This window comes from Bos mutus, chromosome 2 (assembly GCF_027580195.1).
Source record: "Bos mutus isolate GX-2022 chromosome 2, NWIPB_WYAK_1.1, whole genome shotgun sequence".
Lineage (NCBI taxonomy): Eukaryota > Metazoa > Chordata > Mammalia > Artiodactyla > Bovidae > Bos > Bos mutus.
Window position 1 is genome coordinate 84,215,400 of NC_091618.1, and position 23,349 is coordinate 84,238,748.

General features: G+C 38.1%; 1 long non-coding RNA gene across 2 annotated transcripts in view; it reads left to right on the top strand.

The window, feature by feature from the left end:
• Positions 1 to 3,608: 3,608 nt before the first annotated feature.
• Positions 3,609 to 23,349, top strand: part of LOC138990222 (uncharacterized) — a 291,199-nt gene continuing 271,458 nt past the window's right edge. For both annotated transcript variants that reach the window (XR_011466341.1, XR_011466340.1), the window contains exon 1: positions 3,609 to 3,701. This is a non-coding gene — a long non-coding RNA (uncharacterized lncRNA). The remainder of the gene's footprint in view (positions 3,702 to 23,349) is intronic.

A 23,349-nucleotide genomic window follows, 5' to 3' on the forward strand; every position in this document is an offset into this window, starting at 1 on the left:
AATGCTGCGTGGGTGGAATTCCTGTGCTTTGGAGATGCACAAGGCGAGGCTGTATTGCTGCAGAAAGTGGGAAGTGAAAGAGACTATGGTAGTGGAAGGAGGAGGCATGGGAAGTGGACTGTTTATGTTCCTGTCACCGAGTGGCAGTGACTACAGCATAGTCACCAGTCGTTAGGGCCCCCTGACCCTGGGGTAAAATAACTCTGTCCCAGGTGCCATTTGAACCAAGTTACTTCAATTGCCAAATGAAAAACTCTTCTATGGGAACTTTTTCAGGAAAAAAAAAAAATGTAAGAGGAGTCAGCTGACTCACATCTAGAATTGTAGGATGTTAGACTAGGACAGACCCTAGAGATGATCTAGTCAAATACGTTTATCTTTGAGAAAACTAGAAGAGAGGAAGTAGTAAGAGCGTAACCTTAGATCAATATCAGCATCTTCCAGTCGGAAGAAGTCTTACTGATTAACTAGCTACATCCCCCACACTATTATTTAATGACTTCCTAAACAAATCTTTCTAAAAGTTCTTTCAGCAATTTTGTTTACTGACAGGGATATATGACTTCTAAGAGCGACAACTCACACTGTTGGAAGTGTCCCTTTAGAAACATTCTTTAGAACATTCATTCTTTCATTTTTTAATACACATTTATTGAGTGTCAATCAGGTACCAGGCATTAAGCTAGGCTTTGAAACACAAAGGAAAATAACACTAAAATATAGCTCCTAATAGTTACTGGGAGAACACTGCATGTTACTTACCATGGGCTTTACATGTTTTTACTCATTTACTCCTTGCAACAAGCCTGTGAAGTGGAAACTGTTATTTTCCCCACTAACAGGTAAAGGAGAAAGTACAAGTAATTTGCCAAAGAGAAGCAGCTAATAAGTGGCAGAGCAGGAATTTAAGCCAGAGGTGATGGTTTTAGAGCCCATGCTCTTAACCCTAACACCATGCTACTCTTTAGGGAGCAGGTGAAACCATAAATGAACAATGCAATAGTTGATTCTTGTTAGAGTTAAATAAAGACGGTTCTGTAAGAGGCTTAACAGGGGATGCCTATTAGCCAGAGTGGTCAGAGAGGACACCTCTGAAGGAAAGGAATATTCCTAGGAACCGTCATGAAAAGAGCCCTTGTCAATGGAGGAACAAGCTCAAAAGCTTCCCCAGCAAGGTTGGGGAAGAACCTGATGGGTTTTGGAGCCCAAACTTTCTTCCTCTAAAATTCTCTAATTCAGTTGTACTCTTTAACCAACACAGAGTAGATCAAACCCCTTTACCATTTACAATTTTGGTGGTGGGGGGTTAAATTAGGATCTCTTCCTCGAAGAACAGTATATAAGCCACTGATCACATACAAGGTAACTGGTAGTACCCTAGCACCCATGGTTACAAACCTTGTAAAGGGACCATACTCCAGACTCTTGATTAATACATTATCCCATCTCCTAGTAGAACAGTGAAAAATCTTTTTTTTTCCTACTACATGTATCAAAGATGGGCCAACTTATTAAACAGATTCAAATGAAAATATGTCCTGCATTATACCTAGAAAACACTCTAAAACTTAGAATATAAGAAAAACCACATGCTATCACTATTGATTATGATTCTAGCACAAAATTGTATCCTTTCAAATAGTAACATTGATTTGGTCTTCTACAAATAGGCTTCAGGGACAAAGGTTAAGATCATAGTCACTTCAGAACACATGATGTGTTCATTTTTCATGCTAGGTTTCCCTCTTATTGTATTCCTTTTCCTGAGGACTGGGACTGGTAGTCTAAGTTAAGGATACCTAGACAGGCACATAAAAAGTAAGTCAAAACATTCCGTTATCTTAGGATATGAACAAAGGAGAAAAAACTACTTGGGGAAGAGTTTAAGAATTTCCCAGTAGAAGAGTATTTTTGAAATTAAATATTTCTCTATGTGAGTTGACATTTAAAATGTGTGACTTAAGAGAGATAAGAAGAAAATTGTGAGAAACATAACCTTAAATATTTTGGATCACATTTTCGTGAATTATGCAGCATTTGGCACAACTTTAAGGAAACAGAAACACTCTGGAGTAATGATGAGTATTTGTATGTACTTTATGTGAACATGTATGCACACTCACACAGCTATATTGTGACATAATGTACTAGTTATATGGAATATGTCTATGCAAAATTATTTTATATGTAATATTTCCATCCCTGGGACTAAATGTTGGCAGTTTAGAATTTGTTTTTGTGAATGCTTTCATGCTGAACTTATGGAACATAGCTGTTGGAAAGCACAAATGTTGTAATTCTTATGGGCAGTCAAATGTCCTTTGAAAAGTCACCCTAGATCCATCCGTAGAAATGGCATGTTGTAGACTGGACAGAACAAAGCAGCAAAAGAAATAAAGTGAAACCATGTTATCATTGGCTTCCCTTGAAACATATTAAAAACTCTCAGAAGAGATAATCTACAGTAGGGAATAACACTGTGCTGGCCCGGGGTGTACAGGATGACCTAATGGGTCTTTTCCATCTCTAATTCCTGTGATACTGCAGATCTAAGAGATGGAGCCAGTAATTGCTTACAACATAGCAGATTCCTCTCTCTCCCTCCTCTTTCCCCCCTTCCCTGGAGTTCAGCAGAGAATCTCTTAAAATAAACAAAAACTGTGAGAAACTAAGAGAAGTCAGGGACTGGCCCACTTTTGAGATGCAGAATGTGGAAAGTATGAAGCGCTGATTTGACTATGAAGGCTGGAAAGCAGAGGGGCCAGAGCCATTTACACTGCAGGCAGTAGTTAAAAAAGAAAAAAAAAAAAAAAAACTTGAAAAAAATGGGTGTAACCCTGGGCTTTGATACAACTGGCCTTTCAGCCCCCACTTGAGATTTGCACATCCTCAAGGGAAGCTGTGGTTTGGAATACGATCGTGCATTTAATTTCACTCAGAGAACTTATTGGACTTGGCACCAAAAGAAAGAATTTGCAGTATATTTTTTGTCATGATTAGTGGCCCCCTCGCCACAACATTTGATTATTTTGGAAAGGGAAAAGTTAAATCCTTGTAAAGTTGTGATTTACAATTTTCGAGCATCCAGGTAGGGAGCATGACTTCTGCCAGCTTGATCATGGGGTCCGCATTTTATTCTAGCTCATTGATGTGAGAAAACAAAACAGTTCTGTGGGGGAAAATAGACTTGAAAATATATCCCTTGATTATCCTGGGAGATTTTTCTCTCCAAACTACATCTTCCCTCAGTCACATTGATTTTGGTATCCACTGGAACTTGTAGCAAGAAACTGGCATGTGGCTGGTTTACTTTTCATTTCTAATCTGTAGTATCTGGTATTTTATTTTATCATTTGATTTCCTTGCCCTTGCAGTTATGTAAATCTTGAGGCAAAGGAGTTAAAAAGAGGTTCTTATTTTATACCTGGACATTTCACTGGACATTTTTTCTCAAGCTTTATAATTAAGATTGGAGAACTTGTGGGTATTTTAAATATATACTAAAATTTGTCCAAATAGCCAAAGGCAAAGGGAATGACCAACTGGGTAGCTGATGAATATTTTCCTGGTAGATGTACAACAACGTTCCCCACAACTGGGATGCTTTATCCTTTGACATTAAGAATGCTGTTTGCAGAAGTAACATTCCTTTGAACACTCAGCGTTCTGAAATCGTGTCCCGCCGCAAGGACTCAAGTAGGGTAAGTCTGAGCCTCGACACTGAGTAACGGCCAGGCTTAATTAGATTCTGTCCTGGTGTCCAGCACTTATATACAGTCAGTCGGGTCTTAAAATAAATCTTGAAGGGGAATTAATAATAAATTCCACTTCTTATACTACTTTTGAATTTTTTGGTCTATTTCTAGCTGGATTTGTACTTGTTTATAGTGTTTAGGCAGGGAGTTCTCACCATGCTTACTAAGTGAAAGCGATTTGCTGAATAATGTCAATGTAGCAATGTTAGTGGTATTGTTGGCAGAGAGAAAACACTTTTTCTCTCATTCTAGACTTGGACAGGAGATAAAGATAAATACATGAATTCCACTGGTATTTGGGAAGTACTATACTTGTCCCAAGTTGAGTGTGGTGGTTAAGGGAACAGATGAGTAAGGGCAAAGAGCCTGGGTTCTAATCCAAGCTGGCTGTGCGACCTGGGCAAATTGTTTATCTTCTGTAAGCCTCAGTTTTTTCATCTGTACAACGGAGTAAAACTACTTACTTTGGTTATTGAGGGAATGGAAAGAGTTAACATATCATTAATAGCATAATGATTGGCACATGATAGGAATTCAACAAGAGTTCACTATAATGGCTGTTTGATTTTGACTTCATTAGCAGGATATTTTCTGGTTGTGTATTGTGGTACTTTAGATTCAGCTTCTCTGTGAAAGCAAGATAGGAGATCTACTTTCTCTCCACTTGCAATGATTTAATGACAGTGAGTCAGTAACAGTTTTCTTATTTGACCCCACCTTTACAAAGCTATTGTGAAATTTGAAACAAGACAATTTATTCTGTGCTAATGAGGCATCTTTCAATTGACAGTAATACCAACTTTTTCTTCCATAATTTCTCATGTTTCTAGGGATTCTGATCTCCTTTTTCCCACTTCTCTCCTTTTCCTCTCCCCTCCCTTCTCATGAGCACATGTGCGTGTGCACACACACACACAGTTTTTTTTTTTTTACTCTCTCACACCCTTCTCCAGGATTTACTTTCTTCTCCGATGGATTCATTCTAGGTGATCTATCTCCATATAATGGAAGAGCACAGGTGATTTTACAGCTAGCAATCCTGGAGAGTATATATCAAAATAATGCAGCACAGAGACAGTTCCCATAGCGAAAGCTAAGTTTTCCCTCAAGTATCAATAATAGGTATAAACTCACAAGTTACAACTTGTGGCCCATTTTTCTCTACATAAGATCATTATATATGAACAATTTTTTAATGCCTTTGCCTAAAGTAATGCAACTCTCCTATGTATTATATACACATTTACCCCTTCCAAAAGGTATATAAACTCTAGGCTCACTTTCTTACTGCATCCCAGGTCCAAGCTGAGTCTTTAGGGGATGTGTATTTGCTTTGAGTATAATACAGCAGTAATAATTTCATGGTTCACTCACTGAATGCTAAATGGTGATTTTAATTACCTCTTCCAGAGACAACAGACAAGAAAAAGGGGGATAAATTCATTAAGACTAACATATAGAAAAGAGGAGGAGAAACAACTTATAGTGGTCAAGAGTTGTTGGTATATACTGTATTCTGTTGGACTAGAGTAGCAGGATCTCTTCCTTCTGGTGAGGAACACAGATTCCTCTCCACCAATCCGGCTACTCTTACATCTGCTCTCAATGGCTCTTGTCCATTGTCTATCATAGCTTCATCTGAGAAGGCAAAGGTTCTCCTGCTGTGACACATTGACTCTAACCAGCTCATGGCATCCTCACATGGTATCAGCACCCTGAGGAATGACTTGGGGATGGACCGTTCCCTTAGACCATTATTTGTTAAACTTTGAATTTCTTTGGTAAACATCTTTACAACCTCAGGCTTCCTGGTAGCTCAGATGGTAAAGAATCTGCCTGCAGTGTGAGAGACAGGGGTTTGATCCGGTTGGGAAGATCCCCTGGAGAAGGGAATGGCAACCCGCTCCAGTATTCTCGTCTGGAAAATTCCATGGACAGAGGAACCTGGAAGACCATAGTCCATGGGGTTGCAAAGAGTCAGATATGACTGAGTGACAAATGCACACACTTTACAAACTCAAAAGGCTGTCTATTTGTTGTTTTAGTTTCTTTTCTATAAGACTTTCACATATTATGATTCTATGATGCCCATTTTTTCACCTTTTAACAATTCAGAAATCAGGAAGTGTGTTGCAATCAGTAGTAGCTTAGATTTTATAAAATAAAGGAGCTTCTAAAATCAGTGAATGCCTGTAATCAAAGGCTGGATTCTAGACCCTGTTATGGATATGTATTCTTTTAGTAAGAGTCTTGGTGTGTGTTGTCCACGGTTGTCCTGCTGTGCTGCTAAGAAACACATTAAAAAATGCAAAAATTTCTACACAATTCACTCGTTAGAGTGGTGGAATATGGAGGGACATGATGGACAAAGTCAAACACATTACCATGCCCATTTGTTATCTTTATGATTTAAAAAATTTGACTATTTATTCTTATAAATGGGCTTTCCTGGTGGCTCAGATGGTAAAGAATCTGCCTTCAATGCAGGAGATCCAGGTTCGATCCCTGGGTTGGGAAGATACCCTGCAGGAGGAAATGGCAACCTACTCCAGTATTCTTGCCTGGAAAAGTCTATGGACAGAGGACCCTGGCGGGCTATAGTCCATGGGGTCACAAGAGCTGGACACAGCTGAGCACCTAACACTTACAACGCTCTTAAAAATACCTCTGATGTTCATCAGTGCTGTTTACCTTAGCACTGTCATCTAGAATACTACTCCGTTCTCTTCCAAAATATCTCTTGATACCACTTGCAGAGACACAATTGAGGTTGGAATTGACTCACATGGTTGTGATCAAATCTGGCATTTTCACCATGTGCTCATGAATTTTGTCTCCATAGTTTCTGTGAGGTATTAAGTTGTCGTTTGCATTAAAAAAAAGTAACATCACTATGATCCTCATAGTCTTTTGCAGATTAAGTCTATCCTTAGAAAACTATTAGATTTAGTATATTTCCAAGGAACAGAGGTCAAGCTTATTTGTGACATAGATAATTTATCTGTTTTGTCTCCATCTAGCCCTCTCAGTTCTGTGTCCATTTGTTGTACCCACTTACTTTTCAAACTGCACTTGAGTAACTCAGACTTTCCTGTTCCTTAAAACACACCTCTTTCAAAACCTCCATCAAGAAACAGGGCTGGTATTAATTAGTTTTACTCTAGTATGACTTAAAGTTAGTCTTAGCTGTGCTTTCCTTTTACACTGAAACAGGAACAGTGAGGATATTTCTCACTGAGCAGCCTCTCAAATATGGCTAGTGAAGATACTGCCCACACTGACTAAAAATAAAAGTCTGCTTGGAGGATGGGTTAGATGAAGGTCTAGAACCATATTTGCCAAACATAATCATAAAAATTTATCTGGAGCATTAAAAAAAAATTTCCTGGGCCCTGTTCCAGACTTATCAGGTCAGACTCTCTGGAATAAGGTCTTGAGAATCATGTTTAATGAATTCCCCAGGCAGTTACTGTGTCCAGACAAATTGGCCTAAAATAAGCCAATAATGGGAGAGGATACAAACATAAGAGAGCACAGTGGACACCATAAGGCACTACATGACATGCAAAAGGTTGAAACTGATGAATCTTCAAGTATACTCACAGTTGCCATAATCATTGAAATGATTTTGTTCCTCTTAGAGTTCATTTCTTCCTTTTTATTGCAAACTTTAATACATCCAAAAGGTAGGAGGCTGTGTGCAGTTTGAAACCAGAGAGAGCAAATAAGACTAAATTTCCCATGATGGGATGGTGAAGATTGTGCGGAAGCAGGACATACTGCTATTCTGTGCATGTAAACAGTCCCTTGGTCTCATCTCATTTAGTTTTTGCTGAGTAACTTTACTCCAAATTTATCATTTTGTGGGCTTTCATTTCTTCATTCTTTAGTCTCTTAAACATTTTATTTATAATTTTCTCCAACTGTATTGAGGACTGATTGACACATACAATGATCTATATTAAAAGTGTATAAAATAATGATTTGATATACATGGTAGAATGATTACCAAAATGAATATAATGAATACATCCATCCCCTTGCTGTAATATTTTTTTGTGTGTATAATGAGAATGCTTACATTTACTTGCAGCAACTTTTAAGCATACAATACTGTATTAATAACTATAGTCACCATGCTGTTTATTAGATCCTCAGGACTTCTTTTAACTGAACATTTGTGCCCTTTACATACATCTCCCCCTTTTCCCTGCCCCCAGCCTCTGGTAACCACTATTGTGAGAGCATTATTCTAAGTGAAATAAGCGAGACAGAGAAAGACAAATACTATGTAGTATCACTAACATATTTAAAAAAAAAGTCAAATTTCATAGAAACAGAATAGAATGGTGGGTACTTTAATTTTTTTAATATGAGATGATTTTGCAGGTATTTTTATTACTTTAGTAAACAGCAAATTTACAGGTAAAGAAATGATGAATACCATGATATATATTATGTTTTATAACTCTGTACTATTTAATAATATTTTTATAGAAACATAGTTCGTGTGTTCTGTACAGTTAAAACTATTCTACCATAAACTTCTGAATTAAGTCACTGTATACATAGGTAATACTGAAATGGTTAAAATGTATTCTTTCATGTAATTTGAATACTGCTTTGTTGTAAAGATCTTGGCAGAGGGATAAAGCAACAATAATGAAAGAATTTGACAAGAGATATTCTAAAGTATGATAGTCCATTATTTAACCAGACCCTTCTATAAGAATTATTCAAACTAGTAGTAGTTCATTAAAATTTTCAAATGATAATTATTTAATTCATACCTTTTAGATGGGCTGTAAATTGGCTTAGATACAAAAATCCTATGTTCCATTTTAGTCTCTGCTTTGTAAATATGTTGTCATTAATAGTGGCATTTCTGTTGGCCTAAAAAAGAGACCAAACTGCTCCAGGTCTGAGATCATCAGTCCTATGTCTTTCCAGATCTCTTCATGTAAGAATTTGTGAATCCAGAAAAGAGAAAGAGTTAAACCTATTCTCCTAGTTGGCAGAAACTTTGTAGTTTAAAATTACATACTGACTCTGGTGTAGAGACACAAGAAATTATAGAGCAGACACTGTCCAGGACAACGTATAATTTAAAATGTACTAAAGAATGTATACCGCATGGCAAAGTAAGTGAAGTGCTTCTTCAAATATAAGTGTTTTGCATAGAAAGGCAGTAATTATCCACTCCTAGGGAAATGTTTGCATTCATTCTAAATCAATATTTACTATTCATTTCTTGTGTTCAACAAAACAGAGATTTAACTTTTTTTTTTAATTTTAATGAAGCCCTAAGACTACAATAATTCTACAATGTAATTGTCTTCATATGAAATATTGCTAAATGGTGTTGCTATTTCGAGAAGGAGCAGTGTGAAATGGAAGGGTATCCCTATTTGTGAAATGTTTCTTTGGGAACATTCAATTCATACTCAGCCAAGCAGGGAGGCTCTCCAGTTTTCAAAGATAACTTAAGCTATCTCTTTGGTAAGGCCCTTAACTAGGATCATTCAGATGAGTCCTTGCCTATACATTTTTTCTTCTTGTTCCTAAGACACACTTTCTGATAATGATTCTGTTTCAGCTCAACTATTGCCTTTTTGAGGGTGTGTGTATGAATATATGTTAAAAAAAACTCTTTTATACATTTTTTTTTTTCAGGAGAAAAGGATTTCTTTCTCTGTTTTCCCTCCCAATTTCTCCTGATTATTTAGTTCAAAAGAACCTCAGAGGAAATGGTAAAGGGAAAAAAATAAGAAAATAGGACATATGAATACTGTATTCTGAGACAAGACCGAAAGTCTCTGGGATATTTTTATTTATAGAGCCGTGATCTGATCATTCTATGAATTTTCTTTGAAAAATGACTATAATTTTTTATTACAGAGTCTAAAAAAGAACTGGGCAGTATAACAATATGTTATAATTACAATATGAATACCCTTTTTCTTGGCAACAGAAATAATAACGCCTCTGCCCCTGACTTTCAGGTCAAAGTGGAGTCCTTTCATGCCCACCATTATGTTTCCAAATGCTACATAAGCGCCCAAGTTTCCTTATATTTCTGTCTTCCACTTTTGTATATATTGTAAGCCTAAGGTATTTTGTTGTTCTTAATTTGCTTTGTTGTTGTTGTTGTTATTATTTAGTGGCCAAGGGGACATATTTTTGAAGCCTCCACCATTCCCATGAGATTGTTCAGAGTATTATATTGATTAGCTTACTTGATATTAAAATTTAATCAGTACTTTATTTTCAGATGCACAGCTTTCATAGTGTCTCTGTATTATTTAAAATAAGATTTAGAGCTGGAGGGGAGTCAAACATAAATTATATACCTTTGCAATCTCATCACATAGTTCATGTGGCATCTCTGCCTTTAAAATATCCATGTAACAGCAGTGTGGGGTGGGTCTGTACTGAGTTTCCTCTCTGTGTCTTCCTGCCATTCATAATTCATGCAAGCTCTTTGAGCAAGTTACTATTTGGTATGCACTCTGGGGACAAATAATATCATTTATGTATTGTGATTGCTACTCTACTCTATCTTTCTCTTTATTGACAAGAAACAAGGGTGTTGCTTGTAGTTTTGAAACTAAATGGGGTGCAGAAATTGTCCTTCTCTTTCTGAGAAAGGCACCTTCTTTCTGCAGGAAATGTTATTGTAAACTGTACTGTTATAAATGGTGTGTTAGTTCTCAAGATATCCCTTTCTCAATGACTGAAGTATCAAAGTGTCCCTTTAGCATTCAGTGGAAAGAGCCATTGGAAAAGCAGGCAGTTAAGGACACGTTCCTAAGGTCTGGAAAATCAATGGGACGCTAAAAAGGGAACTGAAGTGGACTGGAAGGAACCTCTTGAGGGTCATTTAAAAAACCAGAAACTGATTATGAACAGAGCTTTTACCCAAGGAACTGGAGGGGGCCAGCAAACGCATTCTACTGCACTCCAGTTAAATGTGTAATAGTTGAGATGTTTTCTGCACAGCCCATAAAGGATAATGAGGAAGGCTTTGATAGCTCTAAAGAAAGTTGCTCTGTGGCCTCTCACAAAACCACGATCTGAGTGTAGGTGGCAAATACTTGCGTACCCCAAAATGAAAAGGGACAATGCCAGTTAGGTAAGGCAGTTACCTTGCTAATGGTGCAGGAAAGGGATCCTGATGCGAGTTTGTACTGGAGGGAAAAATAAAAGTAGGTGATGTCAGAGTGTAAAATCTAAGACCTCATTTCCTTAAACTGCAGTTTTCTGGATACCTTGAAATTATCTATGATTTTACCTCTACATGATAATTATTTAATGTAAGTTAAATTAAGGATTAACCTGCATTCTTAATTTTATTGTATTGTGTTTTTTTACAGATTATGAATTGTTCCTTATATTAGTTGCAATGAAAAATATTGTGTTCTCTTCTGTTGCAATAATTTCTGTTACTTCTCTTTTGTTGCAATAATTATTCTTTTATATCACCATCCCCCAACTCCAGTAAAGATAGACCCCATTAATAATTTAAAAAACAAAAAATAAGGACATACATGTTGAAGTATTTATATTAAGTTTGGTAATGAAGAAAGCAAGTTTCATTAACTGTTCTTTTTATGGTGCCTTTGCTACTCTCAGGGAAAGTCTATTAAAAAGAGAAACCTTAAAATCCTCTCCCAAGGCACTGAAGACACTTACAATGACCTTGTATTCACTCTTTCAGAGTATGAGATGGTTACATTGAATAAGAGAATAGTTGAATACTTTTGTCGATAGAAGTAATTTGCTACATGGTTGATAGGCTAGTCCACCAAGAATGAAATGATGCTTTTGGCTTTAGCCAAGAATTGATCAATTGATTAGTTTACAAACATCGATGGCACATCTTCTTGTCCTAATACCCAAATACCTGTTGAGAATTAGCTGAGACATGGCACGTAATAAGCACAAAGGAGAAAGAGAAGTACTCAAAAGATTCTCCTCAATTTACCCAGATGTAAATCAAAATTTAATGCCCAGTAAAGATATGATCCATAAAATGGACTTCCATAAGCATTAAGTAACAATATTCTTTGAATTGATATAAGAGAATGAGCAATGTAGTATTCTACAACAGAGAAGGCAACGACACCCCGCTCCAGTACTCCTCCATGGACGGAGGAGCCTGGTGGGCTGCAGCCCATGGGGTCGTGAAGAGTCGGACACGACTGAGCGACTTCACTTTCACTTTCATGCACTGGAGAAGGAAGTGGCAACCCACTCCAGTGTTCTTGCCTGGAGAATCCCAGGGACGGGGGAGCCTGGTGGGCTGCCGTCTATGGGGTCGCACAGAGTCAGACACGACTAAAGTGACTTAGCAGCAGCAGCAGCAGTTTCTACAAAGAATGTCCTCAGCCACTTACTGCTTACATTTACATGGATGTGCTGGTTATGATTCTCTCTTTATCCCAGCACTGCAGCCCTGGAAGACAGACTAGGAGATAGCAAGATGGGGCACTGCATCAAAATAGGTCATCAGCCATATTTGGACTCATTTCAGCTGCAGTGAGGTTCAGTGTGGGAAATCAATAATGGCTAGATGTTTCTTACTTTTATTCTACTGCCTATGTCAGCAATTCTTAAACTTTTTGGTCTCAATAACCCTGTTATACTAAAAAAATATTGAGGACATTAAGTAATAGGATATTATATCTGTCAATATTTACCCTAATATAAATTTAAAGCTGATCTTTAGAAGAGTATTTATTGTTCAACCAACAATAAATTCACTTCATTAGCAAACTGTTTTTCATGAAAAGTAACATTTTCCAAAACAAAGGTATTTACTGAAAAGAGTGGCACTGTTTTAGCAAATCTCTTCAATGTCTGAGTTCTCATATCTGCTTATTCATTCCATTTGCTGTCACATCAAATAGTATGTAGCCATTGGAAAACTCCACTGTATACACATGAGAAAATGAGGGTTAAAAAGGCAAAAAATATTATTCTGCCCATAGTTTTGATTCTGTAGAATCCCTGAAAGTGTCTCAGGACCCCTCAGGTACCCTCATGTATCACACTGTTCGTCTATAATGTGTTGAAGACATGCCTATTTACCTGTCCTGTGTGAGTTCAGTGTAACACCTGGCACATACAATGTACTTAATACTATTTATTTTCTAATTATTATTCTTCAGCTTAAAATAAATCTTTCAAACTTATGCTTTAGGGCTCAGATAGCTTCAGATCTTAATGATCACTTATGTAGACCTAAATGACCAAGGGGAACATTCTCTTACCCTAGATCTCTTCTCAGGACCCCTTTTCTTTACCTTTGAAGAAAGTTAATAAAGAAAAGGATAAGAAAATGGGAATGGAAAAAAGTAGGTTCTTAGGATCCTTAAGAAGGACGTAATCACATATTTGGGACACTAGATTTCTATAATCCTTAAGTAGCCAATCCTAATGGATTCTAAAATATTTTCAGAAACATTACTAATTTCAAAGCAAATAGGGTGTTGGTAGTGTGGTATGGCTGAAGTATGATTAGAGGGGACTTCTAGGACTTGTTGCTGTTTCGTCATCTGATAACTGATGCAACGGAGCACAGCTTATAAACAAGAGTACCATACTGTTCAGATAGATAAAACTCTCTGTTAATGATCAGATCAATCTATCCAGTGTATTTAAAGCCTGGACAAAACAAAGGTATTTTTATGGTTTGATATTGAATTTTTGATAAGGCAAATGTTAAGATTCATTTGTTTTGACTAATTATGGATCACCTGCTATGTGCTATGGGTAAAACAATGTAAAAAAAAGTATGATTTCTGCCTTCAAATGCTTTGCATTATAGTGAAATTTACCCATAAAACATGGAAATTAATGATACAGAGTAATGAATATTAGGATGTGAAGAAAGCAAGGTGTTTTAAGAATTCATAAAAAAGGGACATAATTGAGTCTTGTAGGAAGAGTAAACCTTCAGGGGGAAAGATAAGTTACCTAAACAATGAATGGAACTGGCCTGGCTGGAATTTCATATGGAACTGAGAAGATATGCCATGCAAGAGAGTTGAGAGACAGCATAATTCATTTGCTGATGTGAGAGAATTTCAGTAGCTTAGAAGTACAAACTTCTAAAGAAGTTTGTAGAGTAGTGAGTGAGAAGTTGGACATGTAACAGGGAGAAGGAGGAGATTTGAAAAGGGGTTACATTTAATTTTGAGATAATTATGGAGTCTTTGAAGGCTTTTAACCAAAACATAATCACAAGTAGGCTTGAATTTTGTCAAGTTTACTCTGGTTGCAACCCCAAACCAAGACTAGTGGTGTGTTGATGTAAAAAAAAAAAAAGGAGGGGGGGAAATGGAGACCTATATACATAAAACAGCAGCAAAATTGATGGCAGACAGTGGACACATTCTAGAGATTCAGAGAACGTTGAACAGACTGGATTCAATAATGGTGCAGAGGTTGAGATGGAGTGAAGAGGGAAAGTTAGTGTAGTGCTCAGGTTCCTGGCATATGCAGTTGAATGTTTTCATTGAAATAGGAGCCCAATAGGAGAAATACTTCAATACAAATGTCAGGGAAAGCTGATGAATCCACTGTTTTTGAAATATCCAAGTAGAGATGTTAAATATTACATGACAACTATGGAATCCACTAAACTATGACATCCATTAGGTTAAAGTTTATGGAATCATGTATTTCACCAAATCATGGAGTCCACTAGACTAACCATCATTAAATGGACAACTACATTGCTTTGTTTCTCCATTGCCTATCATACAGCTACCTAATAGTAGAAATTCACCAAATATTTGTAGAATAAATGAAAAAACAAATAGTGTGATTAAAGAAATATGAGGAGAGATTTGGAATGGCTAGTTAGATTTAGAAGTCATTAGTATATAGGTCGGAGAAGGCAATGGCACCCCACTCCAGTACTCTTGCATGGAAAATCCCATGGATGGAGGAGCCTGGTAGGCTGCAGTCCATGGGATCGCTAAGAGTCGGACACAACTGAGTGACTTCACTTTCACGCATTGGAGAAGGAAATGGCAACCCACTCCAGTGTGCTTGCCTGGAGAATCCCAGGGACGGGGGAGCCTGGTGGGCTGCCGTCTATGGGGTCGCACAGAGTCGGACATGACTGAAGTGACTTAGCAGCAGTATATAGGTGATGGCTGAAGTCAAGGGAGTAAGTAAAATAACCCATGTAGGTAATAGACAGTGAAATGAGAAGGGATGTTTAAAAGTATCCAGAAGAATTGCGACATATAAGAAATAGAGAGTAGAAAATGAAAGCTCTAAAGAAGAAGAGCTGAAGAATTAGAAATTATATCAATTAACATTTTTTCATAAGCAGCAAAGGTTGTTTTTCAGTCACTCTATGTCTGACTCTTTGCAGCCCCATGGTCTGCAGCTCACCAGGCTTCCCTGTCCTTCACCATCTCCCAGAGCTCGCTCAAACTCATGTCCATTGAGTCGGTGATGCCATACAACCATCTTGTCCTCTGTCATCCCCATTCTGCTCCTGCCCTCAACCTTTCCCAGCATCAGGGTCTTTTCCAATGAGTCTGCTCCTCACATCACATGGCCACCTGATGTGAGGTGGCCAAAGTATTGGAGCTTCAGCATCAGCAAAGTTTCACTTTCTCTTATTTTAAGCAAAACTTAAATTTACTGAAGAATATCTGGAGATAACAGAAATGAATGTGGAGAACTAGATTTGGAAAGTGAGCATAAACAGATGAGCTCTGGAGAAATGCATCACATGAACTATAACAAGTGTGATGCAGCAAGAACTGTAGGGTCTTCTGTCCCTGCCAGTACGTGAGTATAATGTCTAGCCCTTCCTACACCCTGACTTGATCAGGTGTTAAAGTCCCTGGAGAAAGTGTGCAGTTGCCTGAGTCCTGCCTACAAACACTACATCCTGAGCTGGGGAAAAGAGAGACAGTTCTGTCCCTTCAGCTTCCTTAATGGAATGTAGCCACAATATCCCACCAGAACTTCACAGCAGTGGGGCATCTCTGAGAGGAAAGAGAGGTGCCTGTAGCAAAGTGAGGGGAGTAGATGGGTAGAACAAAAAAATGACAAAGATTACTATGAGACAAAAGCTAGAAAACCGTGTCTATCTTCTAAATTAAGATAAATTTAAGTGAAAGAGAAAAGCCAAGTCTTCTTATTTGGCAGCAGCAACAAGGAGGTCATTGGTCATTTGGCAAAAGCAGTATGAACTGTGTAGTGCTGCTGGAGACCAGACTGGAATAGGTTGGGATCCGAGAGTTGGGTGACAGAGTGAAAATAGCTGGTGTAGAGGACCTTTTCAAGAAGTTTAACTTGAATTAATGCAAAAGGAAATTTGCTTTTATGATTTGGAAGCATTCAGAATGGCAGAGAAAACAACTTTGCTTTTTGGTAGAAATTTTTGAATTCTCATGGTCAGGGCAAGAGTTCTTAATACTGCATGACCCTAGATGGGTAAATTTCCACATCTGGGCAATTACCATACATTGGAATTTCTTGTTCTTTTTGCAGGGCACCAGTAAGTGGTACAACTCTGTAAATGACTTTGCTTTTACCTCAAATTCTAGGTCATATGATTTTTCACTTAGATGCTTCCATGTATGTTTGCTGTTATACTGAATATTGCTGTCTTTGTATTTCTCTTTAACTAGAATTTCAAACACATTGAGGACAGGGAGGTCTTTCATTTCTTACAGTACCTATCACAACAGGGACATGAAATAGTGCCCGTACTCAGGGAGTTTTGATTGATTAGCTTATTGATGTTGAAGAACATTGACTGGAATGACATTCACCCACAAATCTTCACACACCAAAAAAAGATTTTTAAATGGTTTTCCTCCTTGAAGTGTTATTCAATATCCCCCCTGGCTTCCTTTTACCATCGAAGTTGTTATGAAGATGCAGGAAAGAAAAGCACACATTTTTGCATTTTAAGATAGAATAAACTTTTAGATTGGAAACTTCCAAAACAAACTAGAACCAATGAAAAGTGTGTTTTACTGCTTTATATCTAAAAATGGCTCTACCCAATTTAAGCTATTTTTAAAACCTGTGTATTCATGCAGCTTGCATACCAAAATGAAAATTGGTGAGCTATAAACCCTTGAAAAACAGGGTTTATAATGGAAACAGTAATTGACCCTTAAGTACAACATCAAAAATACAATACTATATAATACAAAGCCCAGGGCTTGGGATCCCATCTCTGCTCTAACCTCAGATTGGCACACTAACCCAACACCACAAAGCCAACTAATAGTTATACTCTGAGATGTTTTCTTCTTACATGGCAGAAAAATAGATATGTGATCCAATAGCCACATGCAGTTAAGCTTTGGAGAACCAGTACTCTGAATATCTTTAATGAACTCACCACTCTAGAGCTATATCACTATTAACTAATTAGACTTGCTTGGATAAACCATTCAATTAAAAAAAAAAAAAAAAAAAAAAAACACTTCTACTATCCCTGAAGTTGTATTTCCTTGTTCATAGACTTTGAGTATGTAATATCATATCACAGGATTCAGTGAGGATAGACTGACCAATTGTCAGGAAAGCTCACGGAATTACTCAAAATATTTTGAAATATTTAGAGTTGTCTTCAACTTTGCTCTAGTTCAGAGATGGCCCAGTTTCCTATTTCCAAGCCACAGCTATCCATTTTTAATCATGAAAATGCAATCTAAAGGGGAAAATTATAGTACTAAACTTGACTAATGAGGTATGAAGGATAAACTCAGATTCCATGTTATATCTGGCTCTAGGCAAAAAGGGGGATATGTATACTAACGATCATAGCCTATAAGGATCATAACCTATTCTGTTTTGTTTTCTTTATAGGAGTGGGGCAAGGGGTTAAGGGAGTTTGTTGCTAAAGAAGGAAAGTTCAGAGATTCCTTTCATTTTAAAGTTGAAATGTGAGAGCATTGCCAGCTTATTCCTTTAAGAAGCTTCCAAAGAATTTGTCAACTAAGAATAGAGAAGATTTTGCCTTTTAAAATGTCATCTATTCACAAAAATTTTCAGTGAGTTATGTTTATCAAGGGATGGTTGGCAGGACTTTCTCATGTTTTCTCGTTGGACCTTCTGTTTCTTTTGCTACCTTAAAAACTAGTGAACTTGGTAAGATGAAAGTGAGTAAAACATTGTTAGCTCTGTTCATTATATCTCTTCATCTGTACCCTGTGACCAAAATACTAAGTGAGCTTTAGAGAGAGGTCCGTGGGAGAAAGTTGGGATTGGGACAGAGGAGATATTTTTCTCTGTGGGAGTTTTTAGACGATCTTACAAGTGACAGTGCCTGTTTTGGGATTCAGCAATTTTGCTAAATGCAATTAAAACATAGGTTTTTTTATAGTCATGTGCAAAACTGATGTGCATCTTAAAATTTTGGTGCTTAAAAGTTTATTTGCTTATTATAATTGTTTTATTTAATAATCTGATGTCACAACAGAGCACTCCTAAGATTTTTTTCATGTCTTTCTTCAAACACTAAGATTTATCTTAGATAACATCATGGTATATACTTCCAATTCTATTTACTCAGTGTCATACCAAAGCCTGCAAACCTCACCAACACACGTATTTGAACACAAATACACACTCTCTTCTCTATTTTCTTTGTCTTTTCCTATTTCTTCCCTTACAGTTCTTTCATTTACTGAATTTGCTTCACCCAATTTTATGCTTTCCATTAATTCTAGAATTTTATTCATGGCTTATAACACTGTGCATAAATAATTGAGGAGAGTTAAAGTTTTGAAATATTAACAGATACTTTCTCTTTTCTTTGAAACTCTTGGTCCTTTCCAGAAAATTCAGGGAAGAGATGACACATCAAAATACAAAGTAAAAATGAGTAAAGTCTTAGCTTTTGAGTTTCAAGAGCCCACTCTTCAAGGAAGTCAAAGAACTCAAGAAATGGGCAAAGTATTTGGAAAACTACCTAATAAGTAAAAAATCAAGATATCTTCTTGCTTGTTAGATAAAACTTTCTTGGGCTAGAGGAATGAAGAAAGTTCTGAAATAAATATTGAGAGTTTAGAATGGGTGGGTCCCCAAGAAAAGAAAAGGGCTCATGTCCCAGTATCAACAGCTGACTCTAGGTGGATGGGAGAAGGGTGCAAGGGGGAGGCTATGTGAGGCAACAATAATTTTTAGCAGGATTGCCTCTAAGTCTGAAGGGACTTACAGAGAGCCATGGCTTCAGACAAAGGCCCTGAGGATCAGGGTCACAGCCAGGAGGAGAACCTCTGAGTTATCTGGTATCCTGGGCTACACCACCCAGTTCACATAGACAGTTTGAGTCCTGCCTGCTGAACCCATTCAGGTCTTTCTCTGTTTCCCTTCTTTCCCAAGCTCTTCTTGGATTCCTTTGCATAAGATTCCTACTCCTGTGTCCACTGGCTTCAATCAACATTTAGTAAGACTTTTCTTTCCTCCCTTTTTTGCAAAATTGCTACATTTTTCATGCAAAATTATGTGAGATCCAGACATATACAGTTTTTTTTTAAACCACTTGATCTGAGTGTGATTTGAATATATTTATTGAGAGAAAGTAGTTTTCTAGATTAATGGAGAATTTCTGGCAAACTGATTGGCCTAGAACCCGCCTACCAATGTAGGAAACATAAGAAATGTGGGTTCAATCCCTGGGTTAGGAAGATCCCCTGGAGGGGAGAGTATGGCAACCCACTCCAGTATTCTTGCCTGGGGAAATCCCATGGACAGAGGATCCTGGTGGGCTACAGTCAATGGGGTCCCAAAGAGTCCAACATGACTGAAGCAACTTTGCGAGCATGCATAAGTATTTATTAACTTTTTAATTTTTTTTGAGTGTAACTATACAAAGTTCACTGGGTTGAAATGAGAAACAAGAGGACTCAAGGAAACTTACTTTGTTCTGAGTATTATAAAGTCAGGTTTTTTGAAACAATGCTTTAGGTATTAGGTTATTCTTGGCTAAAAGCAAAGATTTAAGGTGAATTCACCTCTGATACTTCTGTGAAGTACTCTCTAAACTCTGTTGCAATAACAATTACCTGCTAAAAATTCCTACTCCCCAGGCCCTTGTACCTGCCTGTAGTTCTCATTGACCTAAATGGAGGTTAAATGCATGTTGCTGGAGGGAGAATTCCAGGCTCCAGAGAGTATCTCTCTTGTAAGTGACAGAAGCTTGTGTATGTTTGGTGTGTATGCGTCCAGAAGCCACTAAGCCATGAATTTTTACCCTTGCAAGGAAAATAATTCAATTCTGGGAAATGAAAACTAGAATAGATGTTTAATTCCAACTATATAGGACATGTAGATTCACAGAAGAAAATATTTCCACTCTAGTCATTGCTTCCTTTAAGGTATCTGTAAGTTTCCTAAAGATTGTGTGCCTGTGTGATTACTAATTTATGGAAAATGTGTGTAATTAGAATCAAAAGAGGAAAACTGTATTTCCCATAAATCACATGGCATCAGTGATGCTATTTACTCTCCTTTACTGTGGGTCTAATTTGGGCATTCCTCTTAAGGTAAATATCAATTTAGTCATCCAGGTATAGCTTCATTAAATAATGTAAAATACAACTTTGAAAAAACGTTAAATGTTTATTGAACACACATTAAATAAAACTACAGCTAGTCTATCTGTATTAAGTACTTACTAAGTGTCATGGTCTGGGCATGGGTTGGGAAAGAATTTCCAGACAGGAGACAGAATGAGAGGGAAATAAAGTTTATTAGAGTGGGAGATGCTGTTAGAACAACGGGCCAGCTCAAGGGAGAACTGACATTGAATGGGGGTCTTTAGCCCACTTTTGGAGAAGGCAATGGCACCCCACTCCAGTACTCTTGCCTGGAAAATCCAATGGACGGAGGAGCCTGGTAGGCTGCAGGCCATGAGGTCGCTAAGAGTCAGACACGACTGAACGACTTCACTTTGACTTTTCACTTTCAAGCATTGGAGAAGGAAATGGCAATCCACTCCAGTATTCTTGCCTAGAGAATCCCAGGGACGGGGGGAGCCTGGTGGGCTGCCGTCTGTGCGGTCGCACAGAGTCGGACATGACTGAAGTGACTTAGCAGCAGTAGCAGTCCACTTTTAAACTCAAGGTACAAGGATTGGGATAGGGGTCTTGTGGGTCATTTGCTGATTGGATGAGGCACATATACTGTGTGGGGGAAAGAATAAGGCAAATACCTCCTCCCTATGGGGTAGGAGGGGAGACAGGTTATACTGTTCCATTAATAGTTACAACATGGGAGAGGGAAGGATGATAAGGGTCTGGTTTTTCCATTCCTGCATTCCAAGACCCTCCTTGGTTATCTGCTGTTTCGTCCTTGAGTCACCACAGTAAGTACTGCTGTATCTATACCTTTCTTTTTAATAGTTCCTTGATTTTCTAGGCATGAAATCTCATGTCCTAGAAAAAATAGGGTGGGATATTGTTGTTCAGTTGCTAGTGTCCAACTCTTTGCAACACCATGTACTGCAGCACGCCAGGCTTCCCTGTCCTTCACTATCTCCCTGAGTTTGCTCAAACTCATGTCCATTGAGTCAATGGTGCCATCCAACCATCTCATCCTCTGTCATCCTCTACTCCTCTGGCCCTCAACCTTTACCAGTGTCAGGGTCTTTTTAAATGAGTTAGCTCTTTGCATCAGATGGCCAAAGTATTGGAGCTTCTGCTTCATCATCAGTCCTTCCAATGAATATTCAGAGTTGATTTCCTTTAGGATGGACTGGTTTGATCTCCTTGCTGTACAAGGAACTCTCAAGAGTCTTGTCTAGCACCATAGTTTGAAAGGAGTGAAAGTCATTCAGTTGTGTCTGACTCTTTGCGATCCCATGGACTGTAGCCCACGAGACTCCTCTGTCTATGGAATTCTCTGGGCAAGAATACTAGAGTGGGTTGTCATTTCCCCCTCCAGGGGATCTTCCAGATCCAGGGATCAAACCCAGGTCTGCTTCATTGCAGGTGGATTCTTACTGTCTGAACCACCAGGGAAGCCCAGTTCAAAGGAGCAATCAGCTAATAAATTGAATTTGTAGAGGAAGTCAATCAACAAGATTTGGTATTTTTAAAATAATTATATACCAAATATTTTCACTTCAGCTTCAGTAGAAAAAGAGAAGTACCTTTCCTAGATGTTCCTCAGTTCAGTTCAGTCACTCAGTCATGTCCGACTCTTGGCGATCCCATGAATCGCAGCATGCCAGGCCTCCCTGTCCATCACCAACTCCCAGAGTTTACCCAAACTCATGTCTATTGAGTCGGTGATGCCATCTAACCATCTCATCCTCTGTCATCCCCTTCTCCTCCTGCCTTCAATCTTTCCCAACATCAGCGTCTTTTCAAAAGAGTCAGCTCTTCATATCAGGTGACCAAAATATTGGAGTTTCAGCTTCAACATCAGTCCTTCCAATGAACACCCAGGACTGATTTCCTTTAGGATGGACTGGTTGGATCTCCTTGAAGTCCAAGGGACTCTCAAGAGTCTTCTCCAACACCACGGTTCAAAAGCATCAATTCTTCTGCACTTAGCTTTCTTTAACCCACTCCAGTGTTCTTGCCTGGAGAATCCCAGGGATGGGGGAGCCTGGTGGGCTGCTGTCTATGGGGTTGCACAGAGTCAGACATGACTGAAGTGACTTAGCAGTAGCAGCTTTCTTTATAGTCCAACTCTCACATCCATACATGACTACTGGAAAAACCATAGCCTTGACTAATCACCTCCACCAGCTTTGTTCATAGTGATACTTCCTAAGGCCCACTTGACTTCACATTCCAGGATGTCTGGCTCTAGGTGAGTGATCACACCATCCTGATTATCTGGGTCATGAAGATCTTTTTGTATAGTTCTTCTGTGTATTCTTGCCACCTCTTCTTAATATCTTCTGCTTCTGTTAGGTCCATACCATTACTGTCCTTTATTGAGCCCATCTTTGCATGAAATGTTCCCTTGGTATCTCTAATTTTCTTGAAGAGATCTGTAGTCTTTCTTATTCTATTCTTTTCCTCTATTTCTTTTCATTAATTGCTGAGAAAGGCTTTCTTATCTCTCCTTGCTATTCTTTGGAACTCTGCATTCAGATGCTTATATCTTTCCTTTCCTCCTTTGCTTTTCACTTCTCTTCTTTTCACACTATTTGTAAGGCCTCCTCAGACAGCCATTTTGCTTTTTTGCATTTGTTTTTCTTGGGGATGGTCTTGATCCCTGCCTCCTGTACAATGTCATGAACCTCCATCCATAGTTCATCAGGCACTCTTGTCTATCAGATTTAGTCCTTTAAATCTATTTCTCACTTCCACTGTATAATCATAAGGGATTGGATTTAGATTATACCTGAATGGTCTAGTGGTTTTCCCCACTTTCTTCAATTTAAGTCTGAATTTGGCAATAAGGAGTTCATGATCTGAGCCTTAGTCAGCTTCCGGTCTTGTTTTTGCTGACTGTATAGAGCTTCTCCATCTTTGGCCGCAAGGAATATAATCAATCTGATTTCGGTGTTGACCATATGGTGATGTCCATGTGTAGAGTCTTCTCTTGTGTTGTTGGAAGAGGTTGTTTGCTATGACCAGTGCGT